Here is a 17,697-nt window from a genome sequence, read left to right as displayed (position 1 = left end):
GACAACCCTTGTCACTCAATCATTTGTAAAACTCATTCCTTCTTTTTTTCTCTTTTTTTCCTTTAACCATGAAGTCTACTCCAAAGTTACTATCCAAACAGCAAAATAATTGAATCCCATTAAAGGCTTTTTTCTCTTATACTCATTTAACAAGAGTCTCTATTCAATCTTTGATTGAATGATTGCTCTAAAAATTAATTCTATAAAATCCTATTTGAGACTGTTTTAAATTAAACACAGAAACCCGGTATTGTTTCAACAAATTGATAAATACATCACCTGTGCATAAGCATGTTCTAGAAGTTCAGCACATCTCATTTTTATTCTTGTTGCTTGTCATTTGTTTCCTACTATTGCTATCATGTTCTGTATCTCGTCTACTCATTCTGAAACACTGCTATTTCGGCACTGTGTGTTGCATTAAAAATGAAATTCAGCATGAGAAAGATCCTCTAGATTCAAGGAGTTTAATGATCAGAGTGCCATCAAGCAGTGTGTGTGTGTGTGTGTGTGTGTGTAGTAAGTTCCCTACTTACAAACCTTCAAGGTGCGAACTTTCAAAGGTGTGAACATTCGTTCGCGTGTCCAATCACAAAAGTTGGTTCCCGCATCTGGTGTACATTGTCACATGCACAACTCCTCTACAAGTGGCTGTGCTTCAGTGCACAGCACTATTTAGAGTGCAATAGTATAGAGTCTTTATAGCAGCTTGCCCTGTGTCTCCTATTGCTGATGATTCTTGAGCTCTACCTTCTCCCACCTCTTCTCCCTCCTCCAGTCAGTAACTCCTCTTTCCTGTTCGCTGGATGCCAGCACTTGTATGTCAGCTGTTGTACTGTATCACTGTACTTTCCAAGGTACCATACTGCAAGATTGTGGCTTCCCTGATAGCTAAGTTGGTAAAGAATCTGCCTGCAATGCAGGAGACCCCAGTTTGATTCTTGGGTTGGGACGATCCGCTGGAGAAGGGATCGCCTACCCACTCCAGTATTCTTGGGTTTCCCTTGTGGCTCAGCTGGTAAAGAATCCGCCTGCAACATGGGAGACCTGGATTCAATGCCTGGGTTGGGAAGATCCTCTGGAGAAGGGAAAGGCCACCCACTCCAGTATTCTGCCCTGGAGAATTCCATGGACTATATAATCCATGGGGTCACAAAGAGTCAGACACGACTGAGCGGATTTCACTTTTACTTTTTACTGCAAGATTAAAAATGTTTTCTTTATTTTTTGTATTTATGTATTATTTGTGTGAGAAATATTATAAATCTATTACAGTACAGTACTTTATCGCCAATTGTGTTACTTAGGTACCTAGGCTAACTTTGTTGGACTTAGAACAAATTGGACTCATGAATTCACTCTCAGAACAGAACTTGTTCATATACAAACTCATTTACTATACAAACTATGGCCTGCACACCAAACCAAATCCTTCATCCTGTTTTTGTACAGTCCAGGAGTTAAGAAAAGCTTTTTTAATGACTGAGAGCCATGGAAAGAAATAAATACCATGACAAGTGAAAATTATATGAAATTCAAATTTCAGTGTCCTTAAATTTCACTGGAATACAGTCACACCTGTTTGTTTACATATTATCTGCAATAAGGCAGCCTTCACAGTATAGCAGCAGAGTGAGTAATTAGGATAAGAGATGGTAAGCTTCACAAAACCTAAAAGATGTACTGTTTTGCCCTTTATAAAAGAGTTTGCCAACCTCTGCTTTATGTTCAGTATTTTTACACAATGGGTTTTGCCTGAGAAAATATAGTTCCTCTACAGAACAGACATCTGGGGACAGATTTGGAGAAATAAGTTGGTTTGCTTTTTAACTTTACTTAACCTATAAAAGAAGACTATGGTTTAGTAGAAATATCAGGGGGCTTTGGACCTTGGTATAAACCTTGCCTTTGGTTTCCTTAGCTGTCTGTCCTTGGGTACACCATTTGAACATTCTCAATCTGTCTTCTTCTTAAAATTGGACTCATGAATTTAGCCGAGTACCTACCACAAAGCAGTGTCCTGAAAAGTGTCAATTTTCTCTCCCAGAGTCCCAGCAAGGGCCATGGGAAATGCATTACAAATGCCTTCCAGCAATCTGTTTTGCAGTCTAGACCACAAAGCAACTGAAAATTAAAGAGCCGAGCAGCCCCCAGCCTTCTCCCTGCAGCTTATTCATAGCACTTTTCAGGTCTACCTGACTGGAAAGCAATACATTTCAGAAAGACTGTTTAGTTTAGTCTTTCCTTGTTGTAAACAACTACCTGGCTACATGAGCTTCTCACTGGAGATGTGCTTCAGTGTTAGACATCCAGCCCGGAGATAACCACTTCTCTTACCCTTCTAATGCTGTCTATCTTGGTCTCTGTGGTGCAGGGCAGGGCTTCAGCCTCATCTCCACGTTCTATGAGTCTCTCAGTGGTGAAAAGGTTCTTGAATAGTTGTTAGTTGTTCTTATTGTGAGGAGGAGTGAGGTTAGGAACAACCTATGTCATTAAATGTTGATGACATCACTTCTCAGTTCAGTTCAGTTCAGTTCAGTCGCTCAGTCGTGTCCGACTCTTTGCGACCCCATGAATCACAGCACGCCAGGCCTCCCTGTCCATCACCAACTCCCAGAGTTCACTCAGACTCATGTCCATTGAGTCGGTGATGCCATCCAGCCGTCTCATCCTCTGTCGTCCCCTTCTCCTCCTGCCTTCAATCCCTCCCAGCATCAGGGTCTTTTCCAGTGAGTCAACTCCTCGCATGAGGTGACCAAAGTATTGGAGTTTCAGCTTTAGCATCAGTCCTTCCAATGAACAACCAGGACTGATCTCCTTTAGGATGGACTGGTTGGATCTCCTTACAGTCCAAGGGACTCTCAAGAGTCTTCTCCAACACCACAGTTCAAAAGCATCAATTCTTCGGCACTCAGCCTTCTTCACAGTCCAACTCTCACATCCATACATGACCACTGGAAAAACCATAGCCTTGACTAAACAGACTTTTGTTGGCAAAGTATTATCTCTGCTTTTGAATATGCTATCTAGGTTGGTCATAACTTTCCTTCCAAGGAGTAAGCGTCTTTTAATTTAATGGCTGCAGTCACCATCTGCAGTGATTTTGAAGCCCCCCAAAAATGTCAGACACTGTTTCCCCATCTATTTGCCACAAAGTGATGGGACCAGATGCCATGATCTTAGTTTTCTGAATCCTAGGGTTCTTGATTGACAGGTTTTTTTTTTCCTCCAGCACTTTGAATACTCTTTTTCCACTGCCTTCTGACCTCAATTATTTCTACTGAGAAGTCAGACATTAATCTCATTGGGTTCCCTTGTTAACAATGAATCATTTTTCTCCTGATGCTTTCCCAGATCTTGTCTTTGGCTTTCAGCATTTTTGCTGTGATGTATCTATTTGTGTCTCTTTGCACGTTTATTCTACTTTAAGTTTGTTGAGCTTCCTAGATGTTTGAGTTAGCGTTTTTCCATAAAGTTGGGATGTTTTCATCCCCATTATTCCATCAGTATTTTTTCTACTATTTTCAGCCTCCCTCTTTCTGGTATTACCATATACATGTTGGCACACTTAATGCACTAGTGTTTCTCTGAGGCTTCGTTTATTTTTATTATTTTTTTCTCTTCTTCAGATTACATAATTTCTATTGCTCTATCCTCAAGTCTGCTAATTCTTTCTTCTGACAGTTGAAATCTCTTGTTGAGTCCCTCAAGTGAATTTTTTATTTCACTTACCCTACTTTTCAATTTAAGAAGCTTCACTTTGCCCTTTAATATGATTTTTGTCTCATTATTGATATTTCCTGTTTGGTGGAATGTTATCATCATACCTTCTTTTACTCCTTTAAACATTCTTTTCTTTAGTTCTCTAACATATTTATAATGGCTACTTTGAAGTTTTTTTTATATGACATCTGGTCTCTTTTAGAAGCAGTTTCCATTGCCTGCATTTTTATGATATATGGATCATATTTTCCTATTTCTTTGCATTCCTTATAAATTTTTGTTGGAAACTAGATATTTCAGATAAAATATTGTAACAACTGTGGCTGGATATTGGTACCCCTTCTTGGGCCTATTATTATTATTTGATTTTTTATTTGTCTAGTGACTGACTGGATTATTTTCGTGAAGTCTGTCCCCCTTTAACACTGTCCTGCAGTGTTAAGCCTCTGATGTTGTTCCTCAGTGAAGTGCAGTGTTTCCTGATATAAGAATGGTTCAGCTAGGGATCTCTTTGACCATCTTTTTCCCTGACACATTCATGAACTTCATGTATGCCAGACACTCCCATCCAGGGAGTTTCACCTTCGCTTCTCCTTCTTTCTCTACAATTCTTCCTCCAGATATTGCCATGGCTTACTTTCTCATTTCACTCAGGTCTTGAGTCAAATGTTATTTCCAAATAAAACCCTTCCCTGGCAAATCTATATATTAGTAGAATAGCAGCCCCTCATTGGTTGCTTCCTTGTTTTATTTTTTCCCCACGATATTTATACTGACTGGCATAATGGCAAGATATTTCTTATTGTCCATATCATACCCTAAAATGTAAAATTCACAAAACGTGAATTTTGCCTCCTCCACTCACTGTTACATCAATTCTAGAGGCTAAGAGAGTTCTTGGCACAGAGTAAGCCCTCTCCAAATTTTTGTTATTAAATTATTGAAAAACTAAATAAATACTGTGTTCCTATACTATGTAGACACTAGAAGTGAAGGAAGTATACTCTAGGAATAAGACTAAGATAAGGAAATTTGTGAATGCAGAAACACCAAAGAAAGGCAGAAACACTTCTGCCTTCTTGGACTTGCTCCTCTCTCTGTCTAAGGAAGTAACTCCTTGTTCCTTTGCTTTAAAATTTCACAAATCTCAAGCTGCAAGGCAGAAGAGAGGAGGAACTGGTGAAGGAGGAGAAAGTAATTTGATTGTGTTTCATTTTCACAAGCACATTCGTTCTCAGGGTTAGGGAACTCTATGCAAGGGCAAGTATCAGGGACCAGAGCCACCAAGGGGACAGTGTTACATGTATGTTTCCACAAAATGCCTACATGTAGCTGAGCAATAGGTCACTTCTCTGGTTCAGCTCCTTTGAGGGTTCCTGCTCTTCCCCCAGAAAAAAAAAAAAAACCCTTAATATCATTGAAAATCCTTAATACCACTGAAAGATCCTATGGAATCTGGCCTCAGCCTTCCTCTCTGAGTGTATTTCAGGCCACCTGCTTCCCAACTTTACTGAACTCTCTTCCACTCCCTAGATGCTTCCTCAGCACCTTTACAGACACGATCCGGGAGCCTTCTAACTTTCCCCTTTAGGCATGGCCCAGATAACCTTAGTTCACCTTTCAGGTCCCAACTCAAATGTTATTTCCACCAGGCCTCTTCTGACTTAAACTAAATAGTCTCTTGTATTATTAGGGTAAATCTAGCTGCTATATATAACAAATAGACTTCAGCACAAAAATGGCTCATACCCAGTAGAACTATGTGTCTCACTCATGTAGCCATGCAAGGCAGGGTCATTCAAGTGCACAGGCTTGTGTAGTTATCAACTCCTTCAAGAAGCGGCTTCCAAGATCACCATGATGACCTCCAGCCCAGGCAGCTGGATCAGGGTAAGAGCACAGAGGAGTGTATATGGGTGGTTTTATAGGCCAAACTGAACATCAGCACACATCACGTCTTTGCACATTCCATCAGTCACAGGGCCATGCCTGACTGCAAGAGAGATGGGGTAGTCTCGTCCTGCTGTATTCCCAGGAATAAGAGGAGAATATGGATTTTGGCAAGGTAGCAGATGCTGCCTGCTCACCTTCCATTATGTACTCCTGGGGCACCTGACCGTCCAGTGTCACAAAGCTCAGGGCACGTGTTATATGTGAGACTTTTCAAGTCCATGAAGGCAGAGACTGGGTCTGCCTATTCTCCCTCTACATCCCTTAAAGCCTCAGCATTTAGTGGGCTCTCAATAAATATATTGAACTATGTGAAATTACTGCTTTGTTTGTCATAAAATGTCTAATATTACCAATTTAGAAGAACAGCCTTTAAGGCACACCTTTGGCATACGGGTTGCTCAGCAGAGCACCTCCCATGGGTTAGTGGAAGGCTATAACACAGGACTCAAAGGTTTTCCAGCTTGAGTCTTTCCACTAATGCCTTGTTAGGTAATTCCAGTTTCTTGCCAAGGAATCACTTGTAGAACAATGTGTTTTATGGACTAGCTGTGAGGTTATGCAGCCTGTGGGAATTTGGTGGAAGTGGGGAGCCACACAAGACCTCCACTCGGGTTGAGGAGAAAGCTTGGTCATGCATGTTAATGAATGACAGACCTTCAGTTCTGTCCTAATTAAGCAAACATTGGTTCTGCATCTACCATGTGCCAGGCACTAGGTCCAGAGCCAAGGACACAAAGATGATTACTTCCTTGGAGGAGCTTGTAGACTTACAAGGGTTTCACAGTCAGCTTGTTTTGGAAATATCCCTTCGGCACTTTTTCAGAAGAATGAGGAGGACAAGAAAAAGAAAAACCATCTGGGAGTTGATTTTAATAGTTTAGGCAAGAGATGGTGTCCTGTATTGTTTTCCTTCACAGGTTTTTCTTTGTTTAACTTTTAGGGGGACAGAGGGTGGGAGGCGAGGTGGTCACGGGAACGGTGAAGGGGCTGGAAAAGCACAAATATGCAAAGACAGAATCATCCTTCACCTGCTAGTGAGGAAAGCTGCCGAGGTGCAGAAAGGGGCAACCGCCATGCCGATCATGTCCTGGGATGGCATGCTGTGTTTAGACAGCGCTTCAGCTGAGAAGTTCCCTACCACTCTCCAATCCCTGAAAATACAGAATTCCGCCTCTGAAATGGAGAAAAATTGGGATCCTCACAACCGTGCCAGAAACTGAGGCTGTGCAGCCTTTCCTGACATCCTTAATCCTTAGGCTGTACCTTCCTCCTTCCCAGTGTGGTGCTGGAGGAAGGGGATGGGAAGCCCACTCCGGGGTGTGTGCGTTCCATCATTTGTCAGGCGGGAGCAGTCTTCTTGCTGGGTCTTTGTTGCTCTCGGCCTCTGAGTTAAAAATAGACTTTCCAAAGAAAGCTCCCGTTAGGTGGTCCTACCAAGGTAATTTACATTATCAGCTCCCAGCTTCAAGACTAATTTGGAAGAGTCCTGCATTTGATGTGCTCCATTTCTTTTCAGGGGTGGCTGCTTTTTCACGACCAACTCCAAGGAAGTGCTCTCACCAGTGATCTCAAATCTTGAAGCAGGAATTAGGATGGAGGTTGGAGGAGGGTGGGTGGGTAAGCACAGTTTAGGAGCCATGTAAACTCCAGTTGGATTCTCTGCAGAGGACTCTCAAACTCTTCTGCCCACTTTTTCCCCTATGTTAAAAAGTTAAAAATATCTGCCTGTAATGTCATACTCCTCTATGCTTTCTACTAAAACCAGTGGCTCCAAAAGAAAGTGAAAGTGTTAGTTGATCAGTCATGTCTAACTCTTTGCGACGCCATGGAGCCACCAGACTCCTTTGTCCATGGGATTTTCCAGGCAAGAATACTCGAGTGGGTTGCCATTCCCTTCTCCAGGGGATTTTCCCAACCCAGAGATCAAACCCTGGTCCCCAGCGTTGCTGGCATAATCTGAGCCACCAGGGAAGCCCCTTTAACTCTGCAGGGGTCACAATTCTCTTTTAATGTACATGGGATGGGTAGTCGCCTGCAGGATGTTCTGCCATTGTCACTCACGAGGAGTGAAAGAGCAACACATCAAAGCACAAAGATCCGCGAGGCGGTCCTCAAACTGAACGCATGTTCTCCCTGGTCATTCTAAGCAGTATCAAGGAGCCCGAATCTGACACCTGCTTCCCTGGCTGCCCGCGCGGTCGTGGGGATCAGTGGCAATGTGTGTGAGTGCCTGAGTCCCGCAGGAAAGAACAGGATCTCAGTGTGGATCCAGAGTGACCTCTCTCTGTGGCACGACTCCACCAGCAGGTCTGACTTCTCTTACCAAAGAGCGTATGTATAATTAGTCACATTATAGAGCTTTCAAAGGCATTTTTTTTTAATTTAGTCGTTTTGACAGCTACATGGGGGTGATTTAAATTGTAAAGACAAGGAAATGAAAAACTCAGGAGAGTTCATTGTCTTGTCCAAGTTCAAACATTGCAAATATTGGACTACAGAAAATAAAATTGATGATTATGGTGGTGACACTCAACATCTATTTGGTAATATGTCTTCCAATTCAGAAACAAGACACCTCTCACCACTTATTAAAATCTCCAGTTTTGTCCTCTGTTTACTGCTTCAGCAGTTATAGACTAAGTGCCTAGTGTGCGTGTCGGGCATGTAGTAACTTTTGGTGTTATTGCTGTATGTATGCGGGTCTCCTGCATCGTAGGCAGATTCTTTACCACTAGGTCCACTATGTATATTCTTTTTTATGTTCTTTCTACTGTGTTTTATCATAAGATATCGAGCACAGTTCTCTGTGCTATACATTCGGACCTTGTTATTTATCCATTCTGTACATAAAAGCTCACATCTGCTAATCCCAACCTCCCACTCCATCTCTCTTCCAACCCCCTCCTCCTGGGCAATCACAGTCTGCTCTCCGCATCCGTGATTCTGTTTCTGTTTCATGGACAGGTTCCTCTGTGTCATAGTTTGGATCCTACATATAAGTGAAATTGGTATTTGTCTTTTTCTGACTTATTTCACTTAGTATGATAATCTCCATCCATGTTGCTGCAAATGGCATTATTTCACTCTTTTTTATGACTGAGTAGTATTCCATTCTGGAGAAGGCAATGGCACCCCACTCCAGTACTCTTGCCTGGAAAATCCCATGGATGGAGGAGCCTGGTGGGCTGCAGTCCATGAGGTCACTAAGAGTTGGACACGACTGAGCGACTTCACTTTGACTTTTCATTTTCATTCATTGGAGAAGGAAATGGCAACCCACTCCAGTGTTCTTGCCTGGAGAATCCCAGGGACAGGGGAGCCTGGTGGGCTGCCATCTATGGGGTCGCACAGAGTTGGACATGACTGAAGCGACTTAGCAGCAGCAGCAGCAGTATTCCATTCATATATGTACCACATCTCCTTTATCCATTCATTTATTGATAGACATTTAGGTGGTTTCCATGTCTTGGCTATTGTGAGTAGTGCTGCTATGAACATAGGGGTGCATGGATCTTTTTGAATTAGTGTTTTGTCTGGATATATGCCCACTTGCTGGATAACATAGCTCTACTTTTAGCTTTCTGAGGAACCTCCATACTGTTTTCCATAGTGGCTGCACCAACTAATATTCCCACCAACAGTATAAGCAGGTTCCTTTTTTCCACACTCTTTCCAGCATTTATTTGTAGATTTTTATTGGCCATTCTGACCTGTGTGAGGTAATACCTCACTATGGTTTTGATTTGCATTTCTGTAATAATTAGCTATGTTGAGCATCTTTTCATGTGCCTATTAGACCTTGTATTTCTTCTTTGGATAAATGTCTGTTTAGGTCTTCTGCCCATTCTTTTATTGGGCTGTTTGATTTTTTTTTGTTGTTGTTGTCAAGTTGTATGAGCTCTTTGTATACTTTGTAAATTAAGCCTTTGTCAGTTGCATCATTTGCAAATATTTTCTCCCATTCTGTAAACTGTCTTTTTGTTTTGTTTATAGGTTCCTTTGCTGTGCAAAGGGCTTCCCTTGTGGCTCAGCTGGTAAAGAATCCACCTGCAATGCAGGAGACCTGGGTTCAATCTCTGTGTTGGGAAGATCCCCTGGAGAAGAGAAAGACTACCCACTCCACTTTCTGGCCTAGAGAATTCCATGGTCTTTATAGTCCATGGGGTCGAAAAGAGTCGGACACGAGTGAGCGACTTTCACTTTCACTTGCTGTGCAAAAGTTTGTAAGTTTGATTAGGTCCTGTTTGTTAATTTTTGTTTTTATTTCTATTGCCTTAGGAGACTAACCTAAGAAAACATTGGCACAAATTATGTCAGAGAATGTTTTGCCTATGATGTTTTCTAGGAGTTTCATGGAGTCGTGCCTTCTGTTTATGCCTTTAAGCCATATTGAGTTTATTTTTGTGTTTGGTGAATGAATGTGTTCTAACTTCATTTATTTACATGCTGCTATTCAACTTTCCCAACACCATTTTTTTTATTGTAGTTGATTTACAGTGTTGTGTTAGTTTCTCGTGTACAGCAAAATGATTCAGATAAATACACACACACACACATTCTTTTTCATAGTCTTTTCCATTATGGTTATTAAAGGCTTTTGAATATAGTTCCCTGTGCTATATAGTAGGACCTTGTTTATCTTCTAATGAGTTTTAATAGTCTTTAATTTAGTTCCCTGTGCTTTTCAGGTAGACAACTATGCTACCTGAAAACAGTAATACTAATAATTTAATTTGTTTCTACATCTCTCCCTCCTACATCCTTCTCCTTCTCCCTGTTCTAACTACCTTCCTTAATTGGATGGTCTCATATCGTTAGAAAGAAAATGCTCTCTCTATGTTGGAATGGGAATAATTGAGGTTCAGAGAAATATTCAAAGTTCCCATAACATGGTGACTTTTAGGAGTTGAAGGGAGGTGGAAGATTCACTATGGCCAGTTTCTGAAGAATAAGCTTGGAGGGTGAGGTCTTGCTGGGAGAGTTGGAGGCAACAGGCCAACCAACTCCTCTGAAAGGCCAGAGGAAAACAAGGCCCTCAGCTGTTGCTGCTCTCTGCAAACTAGAGACCATCCATCCCCTGTGCAGACGAACTCCGGGAACGGCCATAAGTGGGCTTGCTCAGCATCTCAATGCACAAAAGACAAACCCTTTGACCAACACCAGGCAGACTACTGCTCCAGATACCCATATCAGTTGCCTTATCTCAGGTGCTTTTTTGCAGTTGGCACACAAGAATTAAGAGCAGCCCTCATTTGGAGCAAGACATGACCCTGAGGCATGATGGGTGGGCATCTGAGCTCTGGAGCCTATCTAAATGCATACAAACCCTGGTCCCACCGCTTATCCTTCTTATGAAACTAACTTGGGAAAATAACCTTTCTCTGCTTAAATTTTTTAGCTGGAAAATAGTTTAATATCTGTATCTGCATCACAGAGTTTAGAGAGGACTAAATTAGTAAATATATGAAAAGTGCTAAGAACAACACCTGGCTTATAGTATATGCTCAATAAATCTTGGCTTGAATGGTGCCTAGAAAGTGAACCTCATGAGAACTAGGGTTCTGGCATGTTCTGGTGGTAAATCTTTGGAAAATATGCTTTGAATTTCCTATTAACCTTTCTGAGCCTCACTGTAAAAGTTACCTTCCTTTGGAGATGAACCAAAATTGGTCTCCTTCCCATTCGATGTCTTTATTAGATCGTAAGTTCCATGAGGATGGAGATGCACCCTCTAGCTCAACACATTAAGGACTCCAACAGATCCAAAGGGAAAGCAAGGTATTGGACTAAACAAGAAATTGTAAGATTAAATTCTATTTATGTTTCACTCTGCAACAGAATCAACTTTTTGGAAATACCTTGACTTAGGTCTAGTCTGTGCTCTTTCAGTAAGATAATTTAAGGAGGGTTAATTTACAAAGAGACTATTTACAAAGCTATGATGAGATTCGAGGTGATCGCAGGGATGGTACCGTAACACAAAACTGCGAACACCAGTAGAGCTGTCTCCATCTCTCAGGATCAAGGGGAAAAACTGGTCCCTGGTGCATGGAAGGAGAGTCCCATGGAAAAAGTCTCTTTACAAGGAGCAGTGGGCTTCAGTGAAGGAACTCACACAGACGGAGGCAGGAAAGTGCGTGTTTTGGACTCCCGCCCCTACCTCCCATCGGTCAGTCTCCTGTTGATGTTCCCCAGGAGAGGATCTCAGCCAAAAACCAAGAGGATGGAAGTAGGGTTACACAACTAAGCAAATTAAAAGTGCAGGACATATAGGTAAATTCCAATTTCAGATTAACAACAAGTGAATTTTTCATATATCCTAAATACTTTATAGAACATACTAAAATTTTGTTATTTATCTCAAATTCAAATATTAACTCTGCGTCATGTATTTTATGTGCAATTTTAGATGACAGATCATTGATAAATTCCATACAGGTCAGCCTCCCTGAGCAGAGAGCAGGATGGAAAGTATAAGAGACAGGGCGGAAGTGGACTTTGAGAGGCAAAGGTGAAATAGACTGACATAGCCATGAACTCATCCCTTTTGCCTAAGTCCACCCAGATTTTCAAGTAGAAGAGTTTGGAACTCTAACATAGGGAATTCATGAGATCACAAAAACTGCCATATCATCATTGGGTAATGTCAATTCAGTCATAGCCCTCTCTGAAACCAGACTCCAGAACTGTGAGAAGTAAATATCTATTGTTTAAAAGCTACTCAGCTGTGGTGTTTATTTTGTTACAGCAGTGCAAACAGACTAAGATACTATCATTTTCCTCCTCCATTAACTTGTCTTCGGAAACTCCCCAGGAAGCCATAGCAGTAGGTTGAGAATCAGTGAAGGTGTTGATAGAGCTGTTTTTAAGTTGGATCACTTGTACATGAGTGTTTGTAGTTATTATTTTTATTTATAATTGCCATCCTTGTCATGTATCGTATATGCATTTAGGAAGAGAAGGAGGGAGGGAAGAAGGGAAGAAAGGAAAGAGAAAGAAAGAAAGAGGGGAAGGACCTAAAAAATATACCCACCCAAGAAAACAAAATATGACCAGTTAATAAACAAGTGGTGGTTTTCTTTATACCAGTTCATAAAGAAAAACTGAATTACTCTTTGACATCAATTCTGAGATCAGTGTTTCAAGTCACTCACTAAATCTCAATTTCTTGAATTTTAAAATGAAAGTCATAGAATCTGGATTGCAGGATTTGGGCAAATTTGGAAACAAAGAATATACAGAAACTAACACTTGTTTGAAGCATAAAATAATTGCTAAGTATAGCAGTATTAAAAGAATTCATACTTAATGCATCATTTTAATAGATTATAGTCTATGGCTATCAAAGTACCACATTTATCTTTTTCAAAGTAATACGTTCAAAAGTCTGATGGATTTAATAGGACAAACTCTCGATCTCATAAGAGAGGTCAACCAAAGGTAAATTACAAACAAAAGATAAATTCTAAAATTTCCAGTTTCTGAGGATCTTAAAGTAGAAATTACAAGGCCAAATAATTGTAAGCAATTTAGTTTTAGAAGTTACGTCTCCTTTTTGAATTTATGCTATTTTATGTATCTTCCTCTGGGCATTAGTCATTGTGTCTGTAATTTTAGCAATGCTAATATTTAATTTATGTGTTGAATGAATGAATAAGATACTTTAGGCACCCACACAGAGAGAGTCTAAAGAACTTGAATGGCACTTTAATGTAGTTATATTAATAGGAAAATGGGCACACGTGATGCTCCCATGGGAATGTCTTTGTAATGGCACTTACAGAATTTTTAAAAATTTCAACTAGACAGTTAATAAAGTAGGTAGTTGTGGGTAAGTGAATACCTCAGGAAACAAGAATAGTACAGGAAGGATGCAAGTAAAAAAGTAAAGAACATCTCACCAAAGGTCTCGATTTGCCCAAAAGGAGACAGAGATGAATGTCGGTGAACAGATTTGTCATGTTTTTACACCATGCCATAGCAGTTAACTCTGACTTTATGTTAATAGCAATCACAACTCTAAGTACCTGTCTAGAACCTTTTAAATAAGAGTGACAGACGCTGGTTCAGTTCAGTCATTCAGTGGGGTCTGACTCTTTGTGACCCCATGGACTGCAACACACCAAGCTTTCCTGTCCATCACCAGCTCCCAGAGCTTGCTCAAACTCATGTCCATTGAGTCAGTGATGCCATGCAACCAGCTCATCCTCTGTCGTCCCCTTCTCCTGCCTTCAATCTTTCCCAACATCAGCGTGTTTTCCAATGAGTCAGTTCTTCACATTAGGTATTGGAGCTTCATCTTCAGCATCAGTCCTTCCAGTGAGTATTCAGGGTTGATTTCCTTTAGGATTGACTGGTTGGATCTCCTTACAGTCCAGGGGACTCTCAAGAGTCTTCTCCAACACCACAGTTCAAAAGCATCAATTCTTCAGTGCTCAGCTTTTTTATGGTCCAACTCTCACATCCATACTAGAATACTACTACTACTAGAATAATTGGATTGAAGTGCTGGTTCAGTTCAGTTCAGTCGCTCAGTCGTGTCCGACTCTTTGTGACACCATGAATCACAGCACACCAGGCCTCCCTGTCCATCACCAACTCCTGGAGTTCACTCAAAGACTCGCATCCATTGAGTCAGTGATGCCATCCAGCCATCTCATCCTTGGTCGTCCCCTTCTCCTCCTGCCCCCAATCCCTCCCAGCATCAGAGTCTTTTCCAATGAGTCAACTCTTCGCATGAGGTGGCCAAAGTACTGGAGTTTCAGCTTTAGCATCATTCCTTCCAAAGAAATCCCAGGGCTGATCTCCTTCAGAATGGACTGGTTGGATCTCCTTGCAGTCCAAGGGACTCTCAAGAGTCTTCTCCAACACCACAGTTCAAAAGCATCAATTCTTCGGCCTCAGTCCTTCTTCACAGTCCAACTCTCACATCCATACATGACCACAGGAAAAACCATAGCCTTGACTAGACGGACCTTAGTTGGCAAAGTAATGTCTCTGCTTTTGAATATGCTGTCTAGATTGGTCATAACTTTCCTTCCAAGGAGTAAGCGTCTTTTAATTTCATGGCTGCAGTCACCATCTGCAGTGATTTTGGAGCCCCCCAAAATAAAGTGTGACACTGTTTCCACTGTTACCCCATCTACTTGCCACAAACTGATGGGACCAGATGCCATGATATTTGTTTTCTGAATGTTGAGTTTTAGGCCAACTTTTTCACTCTCCACTTTCACTTTCATCAAGAGGCTTTTTAGTTCCTCTTCACTTTCTGCCATAAGGGTGGTGTCCTCTGCATATCTGAGGTTATTGATATTTCTCCCGGCAATCTTGATTCCAGCTTGTGTTTAGTGAGGTTTTAATAATGCCAGAAGTAAAGACTGCACATAGAAAGAACTCTTGACCTGATGATACTTGGACTTAGTGTGCCCCTAGATAAAGAAATGTAGAAAAGATACCCACAGAAAGAGCATTCTTATTTAAAATGAAGGGTAGACCATTCTGCTTAGATTTCCTGCTGACATGCTTGGTTTTTCTGCTCTTGGCTTACTTACTGGGCTGTACTTGTCTAAAAGATTCAGGACAATAAATGCTACCGTAAGTGCCTACAGGTTTTACCAACTAGTCCTGGCAACATAAGTGCCCACGATGTGTGGCCAAGGCAAACTTTAAAAGTACCCAGAGGGACTGTATGCCACAAAGGATCTGAAAGTGTGTTAGTCACTCAGTCATGTCGCATGCTTTGTGTCCCCATGGACTGTAACCTGCCAGGTTCCTCTAACCATGGGATTCTCCAGGCAAGAATAATGGAGTGGGCTGCCATTCCCTTCTCCAGCAGATCTTTTGGCCCCAGGGAACTAACTTCGGTCTCGGGCATTGGCAAGCAGATTCTTTACAGTCTGAGCCACCAGGAAAGCCAACTTTAGATAGTATAGTAATATCTATCTTATTTATCCCGTTCTAAGTAAACATCAAAAGAATTTTTTAAATTCATTTGTGGTAACTCCCTTTTTAAAAGAAAAAAAATTTTTTTTACCTCATTGAAATAATAGCTTTTTTGTTTTTTTTTCCCAAGTTTTTTGTGATATTCTTAATTATTCTTGTTACCATCTGTAAAGCCCATTGAGAAGGCCTCAGTGAAGCTTCCTAAACCAATTTTTCTTGTTCAAAAGAATTCCTAGGTTAATTTGACTTTTGTTTCATAGGAACCAACAAAACAATTGTTTACACTGAGAGTGCTCCAGATTTAATGACCCAACAACCAGGACTTTCTGGAAGGGGGTAAATTGGAAAGAAGACTGGAGTAGTAGCTAGAGGATCTGGATCTTTAGTCTCATTTCTATGTTTCACTGGATTTGTGAGACTGAGTGAGACACTTGGCTTCCCTGAGAGTCAAACAGGGATAATAATGATGAGAATTCTTGGCACATAGTAAGCACTAAGGAGTGTTATTTATAGTAATTCATATTCCATTATTATAATCTTCTAAGATTACCATGTTAAATAAAAATGCATATATGAAAAATTGCAAAGCAGTATCTAAACAAAAAGAACTATGTAACTTACTGTAGATGACAAAACTAACATTCTGGCTAGCTATTGTTACTTGAACCTTTAAAATTCAGGAGACTGAAATATATTTCAGGAAATAACACTAGTGAAAAAATATTTACATACACCAAAGTAGTTCCCTTGATAATGATTACAACTAGGAGAAAAACTACCTATATGTATGGATAAGGACTGAACAGCAACATGGAAAATGAAGACAATTGGATTTGCTAATGGTATGGAAATTTGGGTTCTACTTTTTTAATTTTATGTGCTTTAATCTGTTTTTTTCCTTATTAAATCCATGTCCGTGGCAGTGAAAGCTTGGAGTTGTAACCATTGGACAGCCAAAGAATTCACTTTAATCTGTTCTTTAAAATATCTTTATAACTGAAACATAATAAAATACAGAAAGTTAAGCTAAGAATTGAGATTTATTGGGAACACTGGTGTACTAATACTAACAACGGTAAAAACTAGTAGTCCATTTTGTCGAGCACTTCCCCTGGGTTCGGCCTGCTCTATATGCATAACCTGTCTAATCATCCCATCAATACTGTGCTCCACAAGATACAGAGGAGAAAACTGGAGCTCACAAACTAGTAGCTTGCCAAGGGTCCCAGCTGGCAAGTGTAGAGTACAGATGTGCCGTGTGTATAGCAGTCAGAGTAAATATTGGTTCATATCATCTGGGGAACACAGATAAATCCGCATTCTACCAGCTTTTCGGTGGTATTAGAAACACTAAAGGAAAAGTTAAGCTTCGGATCTCAGTATTTTTCTCTTACACCTCTCTCACTCCTTCACCTGGTGTGAAGTGCACCAACTTCCTATTCCATATACCTGCCTCTGAGTGTGCATGGAGTGTGCAGGGAACATTCCTCTGAGTGCACTAGAGTATACAGGGAACATTCAAACAGCAGAGTGCAGATGAGGAGCGAGGCCCTGCGTGGCATGGAGAAGTTGGAGGCGTGTGGGGGAGAAAAGAACTGAAATGTCTGTGGAAGCAGCCCAGAGTTTCATCGGCTGCTAAAGAGAAGGAGTTCACAAGAAAAGCAGTGATTCTCAGTCAAGCCATGGGGCCTTCCAGGCAGTATGTCAAAGGGTACCACTCAATTTCCAGGAAGGGAGGGGGCTTCCGAGCACCTGTTTCTTTTGGGGTGCTGAAGGCAGCTTTCTTAAAAAGCTCAGACAAGGTGGAGAACCTTGTGCACACTCCATCCTCAACATTACTAAACTGGATGTGAAATTGGTTCCAAATTCCTTTCTTGCTCTGTGCATCTAATTTTCTTTTTTAAAAAAATTAATATTACTGATACTATGTGCATGCTAAGTCGCTTCAGTCTTGTCTGACTACGTGTGACCCTATGCACTGTGCCTGCCAGGCTCCTCTGTCCACAGGACTTTCCAGGCAAGAATACTGGAGTGAGTTGCCATGCGCTCCTCCAGGAGATCTTCCCAACCCAGAGATCA

Source organism: Oryx dammah, unplaced genomic scaffold (genome assembly GCF_014754425.2).
Source record: "Oryx dammah isolate SB20612 unplaced genomic scaffold, SCBI_Odam_1.1 HiC_scaffold_9, whole genome shotgun sequence".
Taxonomy (NCBI): domain Eukaryota; kingdom Metazoa; phylum Chordata; class Mammalia; order Artiodactyla; family Bovidae; genus Oryx; species Oryx dammah.
This window is presented reverse-complemented; position numbering follows the sequence as displayed.